Source organism: Arvicola amphibius, chromosome 9 (assembly GCF_903992535.2).
Source record: "Arvicola amphibius chromosome 9, mArvAmp1.2, whole genome shotgun sequence".
Lineage (NCBI taxonomy): Eukaryota > Metazoa > Chordata > Mammalia > Rodentia > Cricetidae > Arvicola > Arvicola amphibius.
Genome location: NC_052055.2, coordinates 64,179,767 through 64,202,077, shown reverse-complemented (window position 1 = coordinate 64,202,077; position 22,311 = coordinate 64,179,767).

Here is a 22,311-nt window from a genome sequence, read left to right as displayed (position 1 = left end):
CAACTAGAAGAAGGGAAACACACAAACTCTACTACTAAAAATGACTGAAGTTAACAACCACTGGTCATTAATAACACTTAATATCAATGGACTCAACTCACCTATAAAAAGGCACAGGCTAAGAGACTGGATACGAAAACAGAATCCAACATTTTGCTGTTTACAAGAAACACACCTCAACCACAAAGACAGACATCTACTCAGAGTAAAGGGTTGGGAAAAGGTTTATCAAGCAAATGGCCCTAAGAAACAAGCGGGTGTGGCCATACTAATTTCCAACAAAGTTGACTTCAAACTAAAATCAATCAGAAGAGATGGAAAGGGACACTTTATACTCATAATAGGAAAAATCCATCAGAATGAAGTCTCAATCCTGAATATCTATGCCCCTAATATAAAAGCTCCCACTTATGTAAAAGAAACACTTCAAGAACTCAAGGCAGCCATCAAACCACACACACTAATAGTTGGAGACATCAACACTCCTCTCTCACCAATGGACAGGTCAATCAGACAGAAACCTAACAGAGAATTGAAAGACTTAATGGAGGTAATGAAACAAATGGACTTAACAGACATCTATAGAACATTCCACCCAAATAGGAAAGAATATACCTTCTTCTCTGCAGCTCATGGAACCTTTGCGAAAATTGACCATATACTTGGTAACAAAGCAAACTTCCACAGTTACAAAAAAATATTAGTAACCACCTGTGTCTTATCGGATCACCATGGATTAAAATTAGAATTCAACAACAATGCTACCCCCAGAAAGCCCACAAACTCATGGAAACTGAACAGTCAACTACTGACCCACACCTGGGTCAAGGAAGAAATAAAGAAAGAAATTAAAGTCTTTCTTGAATTTAATGAAAACAAAGACACAACATACTCAAACCTATGGGACACAATGAAAGCAGTGCTAAGAGGAAAATTCATAGCACTAAGTGCCCACTTAAAGAAAACAGAGAAAGCACTCATTGGTGACTTAACAGCACACCTGAAAGCTCTGGAAAAAAAAGAAGCAGACTCACCTAGGAGAAGTAGAAGACTGGAAATAATCAAACTGAGGGCAGAAATCAACAAAAAAGAAACACAGAAAACAATCCAAAGAATCAATGAAACAAGAAGTTGGCTCTTGGAGAAAATCAACAAGATTGACAAACCCTTAGCCAAACTAATCAAATGGCAGAGGGAGAACACGCATATTAATAAGATCAGAAATGAAAAGGGGGACATAACCACAGACACAGAGGAAATTCAGAGAATCATTAGATCTTACTACAAAAGCCTGTATGCCACAAAATTGGAAAATGTAAAAGAAATGGACAGTTTTTTAGATAAATACCATATACCAAAGTTAAACCAGGACCAGGTAAATGCTCTAAATCGTCCTGTTAGTCGTGAAGAATTAGAAACTGTTATCAGAAACCTCCCTACCAAAAAGAGCCCAGGACCAGATGGTTTCAATGCGGAGTTCTACCAGAACTTCCAAGAAGACCTAATACCTATACTCCTTAAGGTATTTCATAATATAGAAACACAAGAGTCACTGCCAAATTCCTTCTATGAAGCTACAGTTACCCTGATACCTAAACCACACAAAGACTCAACCAAGAAAGAGAATTACAGGCCAATCTCACTCATGAACATTGACGCAAAAATTCTCAATAAAATACTGGCAAACCGAATCCAAGAACACATTAGAAAAATTATCCATTACCATCAAGTAGGCTTCATCCCAGAGATGCAGGGCTGGTTCAACATACGAAAATCTATCAATGTAATCCATCATATAAATAAACTGAAGGTAAAAAAACCATATGGTCATCTCATTAGATGCTGAAAAAGCATTTGACAAAATTCAGCACCCTTTTATGATAAAGGTCTCTGAGAGATTAGGGATACAAGGGTCATTCCTAAATATAATAAAAGCTATTTACAGCAAGCCGACAGCTAACATCAAATTAAACGGAGAGAAACTCAAGGCTATCCCACTAAATTCAGGAACACGACAAGGCTGCCGACTCTCTCCTTATCTCTTCAATATAGTGCTTGAACTTCTAGCAATAGCAATAAGACAACATAAGGGAATCAAGGGGATTCAATTTGGAAAGGAAGAAGTTAAACTTTCATTATTTGCAGATGATATGATAGTATACATAAGCGAGCCCAAAAACTCCACCAAAGAACTCCTACATCTGATAAACTCCTTCAGTAACGTGGCAGGTTACAAAATGAACTCCAAAAAATCAGTCGCCCTCCTATATACAAAGGATAAGGAAGCAGAGAGGGAAATCAGAGAAGTATCACCTTTCACAATAGCCACAAATAGCATAAGATATCTGTGAGTATCTCTAACCAAGGAAGTGAAGGATTTATTTAACAAGAACTTTAAGTCTTTGAAGAAAGAAATTGAAGAGGATACCAGAAAATGGAAGGATCTCCCCTGCTCGTGGATTGGGAGGATCAACATACTAAAAATGGCAATTCTACCAAAAGCAATCTATAGATTCAATGTAATCCCAATCAAGGTCCCATTAAAATTCTTCACAGAGATTGAGAGGACAATAATCAACTTTATATGGAAAAAAAGAAACCCAGGATAGCCAAAAAAATCTTATACAATAAAGGTACTTCTGGAGGCATTACCATCCCTGACTTCAAACTCTATTACAAAGCTACAGTATTGAAAACAGCTTGGTATTGGCATAAAAACAGAGAAGTTGACCACTGGAATCGTATAGAAGACCCAGATCTTAAACCACAAACCTATGAACACCTGATTTTTGATAAAGGAGCCAAAAGTACACAATGGAAGAAAGAGGGCATCTTCAACAAATGGTGCTGGCATAACTGGATGTCAACCTGTAGAAGAATGAAAGTAGATCCATATCTATCACCATGCACAAAACTCAAGTCCAAATGGATTAAAGACCTCAAAATTAATTTGAACACTTTGAGCTTGATAGAGGAGAAAGTGGGAAGTACTCTACAACAAATGGGCACAGGGAACCGTTTCCTACGCATAATCCCAGCTGCACAGACCTTAAGGGCAACATTGAATAAATGGGACCTCCTGAAGTTGAGCAGCTTCTGTAAAGCAAAGGACATTGTCACTAAGACACAAAGGCAGCCTACTGACTGGGAAAAGATCTTCACCAACCCTGCAACTGACAAAGGTCTGATCTCTAAAATATATAAGGAACTCAAGAGACTAGACGGTAAAATGCCAATTAACCCAATTAAAAAATGGGGCGCTGAACTGAACAGAGAATTCTCAACAGAAGTTCGAATGGCCAAAAGACACTTAAGGTCATGCTCAACCTCCCTAGCTATCAGGGAAATGCAAATCAAAACAACTTTGAGATATCATCTTACACCTGTCAGATTGGCTAAAATCCAAAACACCAATAATAACCTTTGCTGGAGAGGTTGTGGGGTAAGGGGTACACTCATCCATTGCTGGTGGGAATGCAAACTTGTGCAACCACTTTGGAAAGCAGTGTGGCGGTTTCTCAGGAAATTCGGGATCAACCTACCCCAGGACCCAGCAATTCCACTATTGGGAATCTACCCAAGAGATGCCCAATCATACAACAAAAGCATATGCTCATCTATGTTCATAGCAGCATTATATGTAATAGCCAGATCCTGGAAACAACCTAGATGCCCTTCAGTGGAAGAATGGATGAAGAAACTGTGGAATATATACATGCTAGAATACTACTCAGCGGTAAAAAACAATGACATCTTGAATTTTGCAGGCAAATGGATGGAAATAGAAAACACTATTCTGAGTGAGGTAACCCAGACCCAAAAAGATGAATATGGGATGTACTCACTCATAATCGGTTTCTAGCCATAATTAAAGGACATCGAGCCTATAAATTTGGGATCCTTGAGAAGATAATAAGAAGGTGAACTCCCCAAAAAAGATATAGTAATCCTCCTGGATATTGGAAGTAGACACGATCACCAGGCAAAATTGGGAACTTGAGGGTTGGGCAAGACTGGGCCAAGGGAAGATGGGGAGAGAAAAGTGTGAAGGGGAGAACAGGGGGAGCTCGGAGGAATGGGGTGCTTTGGATATAGGAAGGGTGGATATAGGAGCAGGGAAGCATATATCTTAATTTAAGGAGCTACCTGAGGGTTGTCAAGAGACTTGACCCTATAGGGGTTCCCAGGTTTCCAGGGAGACGCCCCCAGTTAGTTCCTTGGGCAGCTGAGGAGAGGGAGCCTAAAAAGGCCAGTTCCTATAGCCATACTGATGAATTTCTTGCATATCACCATAGAACCTCCACCTGATGATAGATGAAGAAAATGACTGAGCCCCACATTGGAGCACCGGACTGAGCTCCCAAGGTCCTGATGAGGAGCAGAAGGAGAGAGAACATGAGAAAGAACGTCAGGACCGTGAGGGAACCTCCAGCTGGCGACAGATGGGGAAGGTGACTGAGCCCCACATTGGAGCACTGGACTGAGCTCCCAAGGTCCTGATGAGGAGCAGAAGGAGCGAGAACATGAGCGTGAAAGTCAGGAACGAGAGGGGTGCGTTCACTCATGGAGACGGTGGGACAGAACTAATGGGAGATCACCAACTCCAGTTGGAATGGGACTGATGGATCATGCGACCAAACCCGTCTCTCTGAATGTGGCCAACAGCGGGGGCTGACTGAGAAGCAAAGTACAGTGGCTCTGGGCTCTGATTCCTCTGCATGGACGGGCTCTGTGGGAGTCTTCTCAGCTTGGTCGATCACCTTCCTGGACCTGGGGGGAGTTGGGAGGACCTTGGTCTTAGCATAGAGTGGGGAACCCTGATGGCTCCTTGGCCTTGAGAGGGAGGGAGGGGAGGTATGGGTGGAGGGGAGGGGAGGGGAGGGAAGGGGGAGAAGGCGGGGAGGGAAGGGGGAGGAGGAGGGGAGGGAGGGGGGAGGAGGAGGGAAGGAGATGGAAATTTTTAAATATAAAAAAAATAAAAAAAAATAAAAAAGAGAAAAAAAAATAAACCATGAGGAAAAAAAAAACTAAACAAATCTAACAAATTCTTAACACAAAACATCCAGGAAGATCATTCATTGGGGTGAGAGAGTGCCTGAACCACGGCAGCTGCCCGTAGAGTGACCACCAACATTCCCGAACCACCCCCCCCCACACACACACACACACTTCCTCCTCTTCCTGCAGGGGTTATTCTCCCTGATACTGCCTCTCTATTCCTTTCCTTTCCCAGCTAGTACCCAGAACCCCCACCCCCCGCCTCATCTTCCCATCTTTGGGGCCACAAAATCCCACAGCTCAGCCTGTTTGGGTACCAGGGACCTGGAATTGAGTGGACACAGGCCGGTGGGAGGTCCTCTCCTTCATTAGTCTGCCTGCAGCAAGGTAGGCCCTTTGTCAGCGAGCTGCTTGGCCTGCAAGGAGACCTGACAGTCTGCCAGAGGATCCATCATTCATTGGGGTGAGTGAGTGCCTGAACCTAGGCAGCTGCCCAGAGAGGGACCACTGACATTCCCCAACTCCCCCCCTCCCCCATCCCCCATCCCCGCACACTTCCTGCTCTTCCTGCAGGGGTTATTCTCCCTGATACTGCCTCTCTCTTCCTGTCCCTTCCCAGCTTGCACCCAGAACCCCCCCTTCCTCATCCTCCCGTCTTTGGGGCCACAAAATCCCACAGCTCAGCCTGTTTGGGAGCCGGAGACCTGGAATTGAGTGCACCCAGGCTGGTGGGAGGTCCCCTGTTTCAATAGCCTGCCTGCAGCAACGTAGACCCTTTGTCAGTGAGCCACTTGGCCAGCAAGGAGACCTGACTGTCTACCAGAAGATCCATCATTCATTGGGGTGAGTGAATTGAATTCATTGGAGTGAATTGAACATCTAAAAGAAGACCCAAAGGGGATTATTCAGAGGAAGAAATGGGCAGGCGCCAATGCAAGAATTCCTCCAACAATTTAAAAAACAACATGAAAGCACCAGAACCCAGTGAACTTATAACAGGAGGAATTGAACACACTAATCAAGAAGAAGTAGAAAAAATTGACTTCATGAAAGTAATAGAGTCTCTTAAACAGGAGGTGAAAAACTCCCTTAAGGAAATAGACGAAAAGAATAACAAAAAGTTTGAAGAATTGAGTAAATCCGTAAATGATATCCTAGGAAACCAAGAAAAAACAAACAGATAATGGAAACAGTGCAAGACTTGAAAACTGAAATGGAGGCAAGGAAGAAAACACAACCCGAGGGCCAGCTGGATATGGAAAATCTATGTAAACGAACAGAGACTACAGAAACAAGCATAACCAACAGAATACAAGAGATAGAAGAAAGAATCTCAGATTCTGAAGATACCATAGAGAAAATAAATGCACTGATCAAAGAAAACAGCAAATCCAACAAATTCTCATCACAAAACATTCAGGAAATCTGGGACACAATAAAAAGACCAAACCTAAGAATAATAGGCGTAGACGAATGAGAAGAAATACAGCTCAATGGTCCAGAAAATATATTTAATAAAATTATTGAAGAAAACTTCCCAAACCTAAAAAAAGATATTCCTATTAAGGTTCAAGAAGCTTACAGAACACCAAATAGACTGGATCAAAAAAAAAAAATCCCCTCGCCATATTATAATCAAAACACAAAACATACAGAATAAAGAAAGAATATTAAGAGCTGCAAAGGAAAAAGGTCAAATAATATATATAGGTAAACCTATCAGACTAACACCTGACTTCTCTATGGAAACCATGAAAGCCAGAAGGTCCTGGATAGATGTTTTGCAGAAACTAAGAGACCATGGATGCAAGCCCAGATTACTATACCCAGCCAAGCTTTCATTCACTATAAATGGAGAAGACAAAATATTCCAGGATAAAAACAAATTTAAACAATACATAGCCACAAATCCAGCCTTACAGAAAGTAATAGAAGGAAATTCACAAACAAAGTAGTCCAGCATTGCCCAAAATAACTCAGACATCTAGCGACATTTCACCAGCACATCGCAAAGAAAGGAAACACACAATCTCTACTACCAAATAAAAAATGACAACCGGAGTTAACATCCATTGGTCATTAATATCACTTAATATCAATGGACTCAATTCACCTATAAAAAGGCACAGGCTAAGAGATTGGATACGAAAACAGGATCCAACATTCTGCTGTTTACAAGAAACACACTTCAACCACAAAGACAGACATCTACTCAGAGTAAAGGGTTGGGAAAAGGTTTATCAAGCAAATGGACCTAAGAAATAAGCCGGTGTGGCCATACTAATTTCTAACAAAGTTGACTTCAAACTAAAATCAATCAGAAGAGATAGAAAGGGACAATTTATACTCATTACAGGAAAAATCTATCAGAATGAAGTCTCAATCCTGAATATCTATGCCCCCTAATACAAAATCACTCACTTATATAAAAGAAACATTACTAGAACTCAAGACAGCCATCAAACCAAACACACAGATAGTGGGAGACTTCTACACTCCTCTTTCACCAATGGACAGGTCAATTCGACAGAAACCTAACAGAAAATTAAGAGACTTAATAGAGGTAATGAACCAAATGGACTTAACAGACATCTATAGAACATTCCACCCAAATAGGAAAGAATATACCTTCTTCTCTGCTGCTCATGGAACCTTTTCGAAAATTGACCATATACCTGGTAACAAAGCAAACTTCCACAATTACAAAAAAATATTAGTAACCACCTGCGTCTTATCGGATCACCATGGATTAAAATTAGAATTCAACAACATTGCTACCCCCAGAAAGCCTACAAACTCATGGAAATTGAACAGTCATATACTGAACCACAAAAGGGTCAAGGAAGAAATAAAGAAAGAAATTAAAGTCTTTCTTGAATTTAATGAAAATAAAGACACAACATACTCAAACTTATGGGACACTATGAAAGCAGTGCTAAGAGGAAAATTCATAGCACTAAGTGCCCACTTAAAGAAAACAGAGAAAGCACTCATTGGTGACTTAACAGCACACCTGAAAGCTCTGGAAAAAAAGAAGCAGACTCACCTAGGAGAAGTAGAAGACTGGCAATATTCAAACTGAGGGCAGAAATCAACAAAATAGAAACACAGAAAACAATCCAAAGAATCAATGAAACAAAAACCTGGTTCTTGGAGAAAATCAACAAGATTGACAAACCCTTAGCCAAACTAATCAAACGGCAGAGGGAGAACACGCAAATTAATAAGATCAGAAATGAAAAGGGGGACATAACCACAGACACAGAGGAAATTCAGAGAATCATTAGTTCTTACTACAAAAGCCTGTATGCCACAAAATTGGAAAACGTAAAAGAAATGGACAGTGTTTTAGATAAATATCATATACCAAAGTTAAACCAGGACCAGGTAAATGCTCTAAATCGTCCTGTTAGTCGTGAAGAATTAGAAACTGTTATCAGAAACCTCCCTACCAAAAAGAGCCCAGGACCAGATGGTTTCAATGCAGAATTCTACCAGAACTTCCAAGAAGACCTAATACTTATACTCCTTAAGGTATTTCATAATATAGAAGCACAAGAGTCACTGCCAAATTCCTTCTATGAAGCTACAGTTACCCTGATACCTAAACCACACAAAGACTCAACCAAGAAAGAGAATTACAGGCCAATCTCACTCATGAACATTGACACAAAAATTCTCAATAAAATACTGGCAAACCGAATCCAAGAGCACATTAGAAGAATTATCCACTACGATCAAGTAGGCTTCATCCCAGAGATGCAGGGCTGGTTCAACATACGAAAATCTATCAATGTAATCCATCATATAAATAAACTGAAGAATAAAAACCATATGATCATCTCATTAGATGCTGAAAAAGCATTTGACAAAATTCAGCACCCTTTTATGATAAAGGTCTTGGAGAGATTAGGGATACAAGGGTCATTCCTACATATAATAAATGCTATATACAGCAAGCCAACAGCTAACATCAAATTAAATGGAGAGAAACTCAAGGCTATCCCACTAAATTCAGGAACACGACAAGGCTGTCGACTCTCTCCTTATCTCTTCAATATAGTGCTTGAAGTTCTAGCAATAGCAATAAGACAACATAAGGGAATCAAGGGGATTGGATTTGGAAAGGAAGAAGTTAAACTTTCGTTATTTGCAGATGATATGATAGTGTACATAAGCGACCCCAAAAACTCCACCAAAGAATTCCTACAGCTGATAAACTCCTTTAGTATCATGGCAGGACACAAGATCAACTCCAAAGAATCAGTCTCCCTCCTATATACAAAGGATAAGGAAGCAGAGAGGGAAATCAGAGAATTTTCACCATTCACAATAGCCACAAATAACATAAGATATCTGGAAGTAACTCTAACCAAGGAAGTAAAGGATTTATTTGACAAGAACTTTAAGTCTTTGAAGAAAGAAATTGAAGAGGATACCAGAAAATGGAAGGATCTCCCCTGCTCGTGGATTGGGAGGATCAACATAGTAAAAATAGCAATTCTACCAAAAGCACTCTATAGATTCAATGCAATCCTCATCAAGGCCCCATTACAATTCTTCACAGAGATTGAGAGGACAATAATCAACTTTATATGGAAAAAAAAGAAACCCCCAGGATAGCCAAAACAATCTCATACAATAAAGGAACTTCTGGAGGCATTACCATCCCTGACATCAAACTCTATTACATAGCTACATTATTGAAAACAGCTTGGTATTGGCATAAAAACAGAGAAGTTGACCAATGGAATCATATAGAAGACCCGAATCTTAACCCACAAACCTATGAACACCTGATTTTTGATAAAGGAGCCAAAAGTACACAATGGAAGAAAGAGGGCATCTTCAACAAATGGTGCTGGCATAACTGGATGTCAACCTGTAGAAGAATGAAAGTAGATCCATATCTATCACCATGCACAAAACTCAAGTCCAAATGGATTAAAGACCTCAATATTAATTTGAACACATTGAGCTTGATAGAGGAGAAAGTGGGAAGTACTCTCCAAAAAATGGGCACAGGAGACCGTTTCCTATGTATAACCCCTGCTACACAGACTAAGGGCAACATTGAATAAATGGGACCTCCTGAAGCTGAGCAGCTTCTGTAAAGCAAAGGACACTGTCACTAAGACACAAAGGCAGCCTACTGACTGGGAAAAGATCCTCACCAACCCTGCAACTGACAAAGGTCTGATCTCTAAAATATATAAGGAACTCAAAAGACTAGACTTTAAAATGCCAATTAACCCAATTTAAAAATGGGGCACTGAACTGTACAGAGAATTCTCAACAGAAGAAGTTCAAATGGCCAAAAGACACTTAAGGTCATGCTCAACCTCCTTAGCTATCAGGGAAATGCAAATCAAAACAACTTTGAGATATCATCTTACATCTGTCAGATTGGCTAAAATCCAAAACACCAATGATAACCTTTGCTGGAGAGGTTGTGGGGTAAGGGGTACACTCATCCATTGCTGATGGGAATGCAAAGTTGTGCACCCACTTTGGAAATCAGTGTGGCGGTTTCTCAGGAAATTTGGATCAACCTACCCCAGGACCCATATTTCCACTTTGGGAATTTACCCAAGAGATGCCCAATCATACTATAAAAGCATTTGTTCAACTATGTTCATAGTAGCATTATTTGTAATAGCCAGATCCTGGAAACAACCTAGATGCCCTTCAGTGGAAGAATGGAATGAAGAAACTGTGGAATATATACATGTTAGAATAATACTCAGTGGTAAAAAACAATGACATCTTGAATTTTGCATGCAAATGGATGGAAATAGAAAACACTATTCTGAGTGAGGTAACCCAGACCCAAAAAGATGAACATGGGATGTACTCACTCATAATCGATTTTAGCCATAATTAAAGGACATCGAGCCTATAATTCGTGATCCTTGAGAATATAATAAGAAGGTGTACCCCAAAAAAAAGATATAGTAATCCTCCTGGATATTGGAAGTAGACATGATCGCCAGGCAAAATTGTGAACTTGAGGGTAGGGCGAGATGGGGCCAAGGGGAGATGGGGAGAGAAAAGCGTGAAGGGGAGAATGGGGGGAGCTCGGAGGAATGGGATGCTTGGGATACAGGAAGGGTGGATATGGGAGCAGGGAAGCATATATCTTAATTTAGGGAGCCATCTGAGGGCTGTTAAGAGACTTGACCCTAGTGGGGTTCCCAGGTTTCCAGGGAGATGCCCCCAGTTAGTTCCTTGGGCAGCTGAGGAGAGGGAGCCTGAAAAGGCCAGTTCATATAGCTATACTGATGAATTTCTTGCATATCACCATAGAACCTCCACCTGGCAATAGATGAAGAAAATGACTGAGCCAAACATTGGAGCACTGGACTGAGCTCCCAAGGTCCTGATGAGGAGCAGAAGGAGAGAGAACATGAGAAAGAAAGTCAGGACCGTGAGGGGTGCGTTCACCCATGGAGACGGTGGGGCAGAACTAATGGGAGATCACCAACTCCAGTTGGATTGGGACTGATGGAACATGACACCAAACCAGACTCTCTGAATGTGGCTGATGGTGGAGGCTGACTGAGAATCCAAGGACAAAGGTGCTGAGCTTTGACTCTTCTGCATGGACAGGCTCTGTGGAAGCCTTGTCAGCTTGGTTGATCACCTTCCTGGACCTGGGGGTAGTTGGGAGGACCTTGGTCTTAACATAGAGTAGGGAACCCCGATGGCTCCTTGGCCTGAAGACGGAGGGGGTATGGGTGTAGCAGAGGGGAGTGAATGGGGAGGAAAAGGGGAGGAGATGGAAAATTTTTAAATATAAAAAATAAACCATTGAAGAGGATACCAGAAAATGGAAGGATCTCCCTTGCTCTTGGATTGAGAGGATCAACATAGTAAAAATGGCAATACTACCAAAGGCAATCTATAGATTTAATACAATCCCCTTAAAGATCCCATCAAAATTCTTCACAGATCTTGAGAGGACAATAATCAACTTTATATGGAAGAACAAGAAACCCAGGATAGCCAAAACAATCTTATACAATAAAGGAACTTCTGGAGGCATTACCATCCCTGACTTCAAACTCTATTACAAAGCTACAGTATTGAAAACAGCTTGGTATTGGCATAAAAACAGAGAAGTTGACCACTGGAATCGTATAGAAGACCCAGATCTTAACCCACAAACCTATGAACACCTGATTTTTGATAAAGGAGCTAAAAGCACACAATGGAAGAAAGAAAGCATCTTCAACAAATGGTGCTGGCATAACTGGATGTCAACCTGTAGAAGAATGAAAGTAGATCCGTGTCTATCACCATGCACAAAACTCAAGTCCAAATGGATTAAAGACCTCAATATCAATCTGAACACACTGAACCTGTTAGAAGAGAAAGTGGGAAGTACTCTACAACATTTGGGCACAGGAGACCGCTTCCTACGTATAGCCCCAGCAGCACAGACATTAAGGGCAACATTGAATAAATGGGACCTCCTGAAGCTGAGCAGCTTCTGTAAAGCAAAGGACACTGTCACTGAGACAAAAAAGCAGCCTACTGACTGGGAAAAGATCTTCACCAACCCTGCAACAGACAAAGGTCTGATCTCCAAAATATATAAGGAACTCAAGAGACTAGACTTTAAAATGCTAATGAACCCAATTAAAAAATGGGGCACTGAACTGAACAGAGAATTCTCAACAGAAGAAGTTCGAATGGCCAAAAGACACTTAAGGGCATGCTCAACCTCCTTAGCAATCAGGGAAATGCAAATCAAAACAACGTTAAGATACCATCTTACACCTGTCAGAATGGCTAAAATCAAAAACACCAATTATAGCCTTTGCTGGAGAGGATGTGGAGTAAGGGGTGCACTCATCCATTGCTGGTGGGAATGCAAACTTGTGCAACCGCTTTGGAAAGCAGTGTGGAGGTTTCTCAGGAAATTTGGGATCCACCTACCCCAGGACCCAGCAATCCCACTCTTGGGAATTTACCCAAGAGATGCCCAATCATATTACAAAAGCATCTGTTCAACTATGTTTATAGCAGCATTATTTGTAATAGCCAGAACCTGGAAACAACCTAGATGCCCTTCCGTGGAAGAATGGTTGAAGAAAGTGTGGAATATATACATATTAGAGTACTACTCGGAGGTAAAAAACAATGACATCTTGAATTTTGCATGCAAATAGAGGGAAATAGAAAACACCATCCTGAATGATGAACATGGGATGTACTCACTCATAATTGGGTTCTAGCCATAAATAAAGGACATCGAGCCTATAATTCGTAAAAATCCTAGAGAAGCTATATAAGAAGGTGAACCCAAAGAAAAACATATAGTTATCCTCCTGGATACTGGAAGTAGACAAGATTGCCGGACAAAAAATCGGAACATAGGGGTGGGGTGGAATGGGGGGAGGGGGGATGGGGTGAGAAAAGTGTGTAGTGGAGGATGGGAAGAGCTTGGGGGAATAGGATGGTTGGGATATAAGAAGGGTGGATATGGGAACAAGGAATTATATATCTTACTTAAGGGAGCCATTCTAGGGTCTAGAGGGGTTCCCAGGTGTCCAGGAAGACGCCCCCAGCTAGGTCCTTGGGCAGTTGAGGAGAGGGTGCCAGAAATGTCCAGATCCTATTGCCATACTCATGAATATCTTGCATATCACCATAGAACCTTCACCTGGCATTGGATGGAGAAAATAACAGAGCCCCACATAGGAGCACCGGACTGAGCTCCCAAGGTCCCGATGAGGAGCAAAAGGAGGGAGATCATGAGCAAGGAAGTCAGGACCGTGAGGAGTGTGTTTACCCATTGAGACGGTGGGACAGATCTAACTGGAGACCACCAAGTCCAGTTGGAATGGAACTGATGGAACAGGGGACCAAACTGGGCTCTCTGAATGTGGCTGACGGTGGAGGAGGACTGAGAAACCAAGGACAACGGCAATGAATGTGAACTCTACAGCATGGACGGGCTCACTGTGAGCCTTAACCCTCACCTGGCGATGGATGGAGATAGAGACAGAGTCCCACATTGGAGCACCGGACTGAGCTCCCAAAGTTCTGGTGAGGAGCAGAAGGAGAGAGATCATGAGAAAGAAAGTCAGAACCATGAGGGATGCGTTCACTCACTGAGACGGCAGGACAGAACTAATGGGAGACCACCAAGTCCACTTGGAATGGGACTGATGGAACATGTGACCAAATCGGACTCTCTGAAGGTGGCTGATGGTGGAGGCTGACCGAGGAGCCAAGGACAATGGCAATGGGCTTGGTCTCTACGACATGGACGGGCTCTGTGTGAGCCTTGTCAGTTTGGTTGCTCACCTTCCTGGACCTGGGGGGAGTTGGGAGGACCTTGGTCTCAACATAGTGTAGAGAACCCTGATGGCTGTTTGGCCTCAAGAGGGAGGGAGTAGGGGTGTGGGTGGAGGGGAGGGGAGGGAAGGGGGAGGAGGAGGGGAGGAGATGGCAATTTTTAATAAAAAATAAATAAACTGGAAAAAAAAACAAAAAAAAGGGGAAAATATCTATCATTCTAACAATAATTCTAGCCCCAGAAAGCCTACAAACTCATGGAAGCTGAACAGTCAACTACTGAACGACGCCTGGGTCAGTATAAATATATAAATATAAATATAAATCATAAAAATAAACTGAAAGAAAAAACATATGATCATTTCATTAGATGCAGAAAAAACATTTGACAAAATTCAACACCCCTTTATGATAAAGGTTTTGGAGAGTTTAGGGATACAAGGATCATACCTAAATATAATAAAAGCAATATATAGCAAGCCAACAGCTAATATCAAATTAAATGGAGAGAAACTCAAAGCCATTCCACTAAAATCAGGAACAAGACAAGGCTTTCCACTCTCACCATATCTCTTCAACATAGTTCTTGAAGTTCTAGCAATAGCAATAAGACAACATCAGGAGATCAAGAGGATTCAAATCGGAGAGGAAGAAGTCAAACTTTCGTTATTTGCAGATGATATGATAGTGTACATTAGTGACCCCCAAACCTCGACCAAAGAACTCCTACAGCTGATAAATACCTTCAGTGAAGTGGCAGGCTACAAGATCAACTCAAAAAAATCAGTAGCCCTCCTATACACAAAGGATAGAGAAGCAGAGAGGGAATTCAGAGAAACTTCACCTTTTATGATAGCCAGAAATAGCATAAAGTATCTTGGGGGTAACTCTAACCAAAGAAGTGAAAGATCTATTTGACAAGAACTTTAAGGTATTGAAGAAAGAAGTTGAAGACACCAGAAAATGGAAAGACCTCCCATGCTCTTGGATGGGTAGGATCAACATAGTAAAAATGGCAATTCTACCAAAGGCAATCTATAAATTCAGAACAATCCCCATTAAAATCCCAACAAAATTCTTCACACACCTTGAGAGAACAATAATCAACTTTATTTGGAAAAACAAAAATCTCTGGATAACCAAAACAATCTTATACAATAAAGGAACTACTGGAGGCATTACCATCCCTGACTTCAAACTCTATTACAGAGCTATAGTAATGAAAACAGCTTGGTACTGGCATAAAAACCGAGAAGTCAACCAATGGAATCGAATAGAAGACCCGAATTTTAATGCACAAACTTATGAACACCTGATTTTTGACCAAGGAGCTAAAAGTATACAATGAAAGAAAGAAAGCATCTACAACAAATGGTGCTAGCAGAACTGGTTGTCAACCTGTAGAAGAATGAAAATAGATCCATATCTATCACCATGCACAAAACTCAAGTCCAAATGGATTAAAGATCTCAATATCAATCTGAACACACTGAACCTGATAGAAGAGAAAGTGGGAAATAGTCTATAACATATGGGCACAGGAGACCACTTCCTACATATACCCCAGTAGCACAGACACTAAGGGAAACACTGAATAAATGGGACCTCCTGAAGCTGAGAAGCTTCTGTAAAGCAAAGGACACTGTCATTAAGACAAAAAGGCAACTTACTGATTAGGAGAAGATCTTCACCAACCCCACAACAGACAAAGGTCTGATCTTCAAAATATATAGAGAACTTAAGAAACTAGACTTTAAAATGCTAATTAACCCAATTAAAAAATGGGGTACTGAACTGAACAGAGAATTCTCAACAGAAGTTCAAATGGCCAAAAGACACTTAAGGGCATGCTCAACCTCCTTAGCAATCAGGGAAATGGTAATCTTACACCTGTCAAATGGCTAAAATCAAAAACACCAATGATAGCCTTTGCTGGAGAGGTTGTGGGGTAAGGGGTACACTCATCCATTGCTGGTGGGAATGCAAAGTTGTGCAACCACTTTGGAAATCAGTGTGGCGGTTTCTCAGGAAATTCGGGATCAACCTACCCCAGGATCCACCAATACCACTCCTGGGAATATACCAAAGAGATGCCCTGTCATACTACAAAAGCATTTGTTCAACTATGTTCATAGCAGCATTATTTGTAATAGCCAGATCCTGGAAACAACCTAGATGCTCTTCAATGGAAGAATGGATAAAGTGTAGAATATATATGCATTAGAGTACTACTCAGTGGTAAAAAAACAATGACATCTTGAATTTTGCATGCAAATGGATGGAAATAGAGAACACTATCCTGAGTGAGGTAACCCAGACCCAGAAAGATGAATATGGTATGTACTCACTCATTAGTGGATTCTAGCCACAAATGAAGGACATTGAGTCTATAATTCATGATCCTAGAGAAGCTAAATAGAAAAGTGAACCCCCCCTAAAAAAAAAACATGTAGTTATCCTCCTGGATATTGGAAGTAGACAAGATTTCCAGGCAAAAATGGAGAGCTTGGGGGTTGGGGTAGGATGGAGGTAAGGGGAGATGGGGAGAGAGAAGTGAGAAGGGGAGGATGGGGAGAACTTGGGGGAATGGAACATTTGGGATAGAGAAGGAGTGGATATGGGAACAGGGAAGTATATATCTTAATTAAGGGAGCCATTTGAGAGTTGGCAAGAGACTGGACTCTAGAGGGGTTCCCAGGTGTCGAAAGAGATGTCCCCAGCTTGCTCCTTGAGCAGCTGAGGAGAGGGCTCCTAAACTGGCCCTATACTATAGCCACACTGATGAATATCTTGCATACTACCATAGAACCTTCATCTGGCGATGGATGGAGATAGAGACAGAGACCCACATTGGAACACTGGACTGAGCTCCCAAGGTCCAAATAAGGAGCAGAAGGAGAAAGAACATGGGCAAGGAAGTCAGGGCCACGAGGGGTGTGCCCACCCACTTTGACGGTGGGGCCGATCTAATTGGAACTCACCAAGGCCAGCTGGACTGTGTCTGATTGAGCATGTGATCTCAATCACGGGACTCTCTGAACATGACTTACATAGAGGGCTGACTGAGAAGCCAAGGACAATGGTACTGGGTTTTGATTCTACTCCATGTACTGGCTTTGTGGTAACCTAGTATGTTTGTATGCTCACCTTCCTAGACCTGGATCAAGGGGGAGGACCTTGGACTTCCCACAGGGAAGGAAACCCTGACTGCTCTTTGGACTGGAGAGAGAGGAGAAGGGAGAATGGGTGGAGGGGAGAAAAATGGGAGGAGGGGAGGATGTGAAAATTTGTAATAATAAAAAAATTAGACTAAGGAAACATCAGTTCTAATTTTGTTTCTTGTTAGCACAGTCAACTTCCACAGGTCCTGGGCCAGATGCCTGTGTAGAAGCCCAGTAAAGAACCTAGTTTTTACTAACAGTTACCCACATGGTTAGAGTTGGAGTCTACTAGCCTTTACAGGATAATTTCTCTGTCATCTAAGTATTGTACATGCTGTAATGTTCTGATCATATCTCCTTTCAAGAATAAAAGAATTGGTTTGGTCACCATGTAGAGAATAAGACTGTGGAGTGCTAGGCTCTAATGGGACATTTGTACTGTGCCCTTTCCCTCAATGCTCAAGGATCTTTAAGAAAGAGGGGGCAGAGCGGCTGACAACATCGAAGAGACTAACAGCAGTGTTCTCCGGATACAAAAGGGCTGTGGCACATATGAACTCACAGCAGTTAAGACTTGCACAAGCATCAGCCAAATGAAATCCTAGCATAAAAGAGTCGAGGATGGACATGGAACCCCATCACTAGCTGAGAAACTTTTCGTATTTGGCAGCTATTGGAAGAGGGAAAGTCAGTTTTCCTTGACAATGTGAACCTTTTCTGAAGGTTGACCACATAACAGGACAGACCCTATTCCCAAGACTAGCTGGGTTTTGATGGGAGTTAAAATTGTTCAACACATTGTAATTAAATTCTCAAAGGATTAATAACAATATTTTAAAATAAAAGAATAAAGACACTTCTATTGCAGTTTCAGAGAGTTCTCTGCTTCCAGGAACTTTGAGGAGTCATGAAGCTAAACCTGAGAAAAGTGATGAGGGGGACTCAGGCTGGGAGTAGAAATGTCTTCTGTATTTCTAAAGATGGCTTCCTCCCTGGTGTGTCTGGATGCAGGTGCTGCTTTTGTCTCATACCTTGCTTGAGTGGGGTGATTTGAACAACCATGTACAGTCTGCCCATTAGGCTTACTCTAGCTAAAAATGCAAAATTATAGAGTAGTTGGACTTATTTCAGGGTGACTCAGGTGTTAACAGAGATTTCTGTCTCACCCAGTTCTACAGCCATTCAGTCCCAAAGAAACACACAAATGTTTACATTAATTATAAACTAGTTAGCCTAGTAGCTCAGGCTTGTTATTAACTAATTCTTACATCTTAAATTGTCTATGTTAGCCACGTGGTTTGGTACCTTTATCAGTGAGGCATTCTTGTCTTGCTTCCTCTGTGTCTGGATGACAACTGCAAAACTAAGTCTTTCCTCTTCCCAGAATTCTCCTCTTCTCCTCTCCCTACTTCTACTGTCTGCCTGGTCTCTCCACCTCTACTTCCTGCCTGGGCACTGGCCAATCAGCTTTTTATTAAAATACAAGTGACAAATCTTATAAAGTACAAGATTATTGTTCCACAGCATCCAGGCCTTAAATGTGTTTTGTTGGCCTGATGGTGGTGATGCGGTGATGCACACCTTTAATCCCAGCACTCAGGAAGCAGTGGCAGGAGAATCTTAGTGAGTTTGAGGCCAGCCTGATCTACAAAGTGAGGTTCAGGACAGCCAGATTATTGGACTGCTACATAGAGCAACTCTGAATAATCATGTCTTGAAAAAAATCATTTTGTTGAACTTGCATGTGTGATGGGCATTTCACTGAACCCAGTGTCACTGTGCCTCTTTATTCTTCAAAACAGGCACCTGTATACAAAAGGAAGGGCACATGTGTGGCACCACCTAAAGAGTGAGCGGTGAGATCAAAATTCAGAAGACTGTGAGCACTAGATGCTATTGCTGGAGGCATGGAGAGGAGTCACCTCTCTTTGCCTGTCTTATGTCACCTGTGCTTTTATCAAGACATCCCCTCTGACAGAGGTGATGAGAGGGGAAGTGAATTATAAATTGGCCAGATTTGTGAGTTAGGATTTGTAGTGGCTAATCACAAAATCCCAGTGTTTAACTCAAGTTAAAGAGAAATTCGGTTTCCAAAACAAACAAACATAAAGTAGGACTGAATAAATGGTTTAGATGGTTTAGAGCTGCTCTTACAGAGGACCTGGGTTCTATTCCCATACCCACATAATAGCTCACAACCATCTGTAACTCCAGTTCCAGGAGATCCAGTGCCCTCTTCTGGCCTCTACACACTTCAAGCACACACACGGTGAATAGACATACATGCAGCCAAAACACCATACATATAAAAAATATTATAGCAATAAAACATAAATGATATATAACAAAACAAAATCCAGGTGATAAAACAGAAAGCATTTTTTGATTGTACGGCATTTCTTATTTAGAGACCAATTTGTGAAAAGGCAATATCAACTATATCAAGAGACCCATTTATGAACCAGTGTTATATCTTTATTTTTGAGTTTGGGCTTTACAGACAGAGTTTTCCCATGTCACTTGAGCTGGTCTGGAGCTCACTGTATGGACATGGAACTGATAATTCTTTTTGCTTTGACTTCCTGAGTGCAGGGATCTCAGGTATGTGCCACTATATCTGACCTTAAGGAGAATTTCTATAATGCAGTTCAACAAATACATTATAATTGTTATTTCTTCCAGAATATTAAAAATATTTAAGAACTGGCAAGATAGTTCATTCATAGTGTAAAGGCCCTGCTGCTGAGCCTGATAACCTGAGTTCCCTTCCATGATCACACACGATGGAAGGAGAGAACAAACTAAACTCCTGCAAGTTGTCCGATGACTCCCGTATTCATGCTTTGATAAGTGGCACCTTCTGTAAATAAACAAACAAGCAAATAAAGGAATAAAATTATGTCTTTGGCCTCAGTTTTTCTTGAATATCCCTCCTGCTGTCATTTAGGAATGGATTCCCACAGAGGTTTCTACTACTTTCTAGCCTATCATTTTGCTTTCTGGAACTCCTGTTATTAAATCATTTCAAAGGTGCCACTGGATAGGGCTGTTGCAACATCCTGGTGGTTTGTAATGGATGGAGTTTGCATGATTCTGGAAGCAATGTCTGTGGACTTCTAAAAAGCCACTGGGGTGTTTAAATCTGGGGTGTTTCATCTTCTTTCCTCTCTGTGGCAGCGTCTCTGGGCTGGGAAGCCTTCATCAGCTATGTCTTACATTTAATCAACTCATAGCTTCCTAAATACACAGGGTTAGCAATGGCAACGACAGGGAGCTGTATGTTGGGTTTTCCAGGTAGTAGATACAGAGGAATATTGGTGTGAAGGATGTATACTGCCCATGAAATTAACACTGTGTCATAGACAGGAACAATGTGGATTTGTGGATGGGGAGATTCACCTATGGTACAACTTTATGGGAACTTTACAGGAATGACCTTTGAGCCCGCAGGGAGGGTCGGCCTTTTATACATTTGCTTTAATGCGGGCCACTGCCAGTGTGCAATGCACAAAAAAACCTTGCTTATGACTTTATTTATACCAAAGTATTCAGAAGTATAATAAAACCATTATTTTATATCATTACATTTGGAATAGTTTTCAACACAACAGCAAAGAAGCCAGATTTTAGCAAATTGCTTTGAGACCTCTGGTCACCTGAGTCTAGAGACATAGTTCTAAATTCTGCCACAAAATGAACTGTGTCAGAAGGAGGCTCTGAGGAATCCCCTTATCTAAATCCCAGGCTGCTGGTTGAGAGGACTCATTGGCTCTCAGCTTGTGAGTGATTCAGAAGCAGGGCTTGTCCACCTGGGTCTGTGTTGATCTGGAAACAGAATTTTTTCCAACCAAAGCCAGAACATTTCTCCTTTCTGGAGAAGGTTTTGACAGCCAGGCCCATCTCATCTGGGAAGACCCAACAGAGGGTCAAACTCTAAAGCCAACTTGAGTCAGTCACCTTAGTGTTCCCTAAAAGCAGGTTTTATTCAGAAGGTTTGGTTTGTTTGTTTTTCAGGGAATTTTACACACACACACACACACTCCTCAAGGGAAAGCAAATAAGGGGCATTGAAAGTATTCACTGTGTTGAATAATTAATTGCTTCCTAAAGTACAACTGACAGATCTGAACTGAGTTTTACCTGCTCCTGCTGGGATCCTAGAGCAGCAATTCTCCGACTTTCTTTCCTGCCTGCAGCAAAGAGAAATGTCTAAGCAAACTCCCTCTTACAGCCCCTTCTAAAGGAATGCTTAGAAATCACCCAATAAATTTAGAAGTTTTCTTGCAAGTGTTATTTATTATTTTAGAGTGGGATGTTTTTGTAGCTGTAAAGAGCCAGGTCTCCATAACAGATGATGGAGTGTTAAAAGGACAGTCTTTGATTGAAAAAGTCTGACATTGTTGGGTTCATTAAAGAAGAGGTGCCAAAAGAATCCTTGGGGGGAAATTCCCTTCTTTTCTTTCTTTAATTTGTTGATTTTGCTCTAGAATAAAGTACTTTTCAGGCTCAGCCTTACAATTAAGGGAACTACTTTTAAGAAAGGAATCTGAGTCCTCTGAATCCTGTGAGGAGAGCATTACTTGAAATGCCTCTTGTTTGGAAACAAGCATTTCTGTACAAGAGCCCAGTTTCCTTGTGAGCTGATGAAAGCCCAATCTAGCTCCTTCTGGAATAAGTTACCCCACAGCAGTTAGTGTGGATTTAAGATATCAGCTCATTTCTAAACACTAAGCCCAGGTCACTTCTTCAGGGAGCATGTCCAGAAGTTTCTACTGTAGCTCACAACTGTGACTTCTTGGAAGGCTGATCTCAAGTGAAAGAATTTTAATAAGAAGTGCCAGGGTAT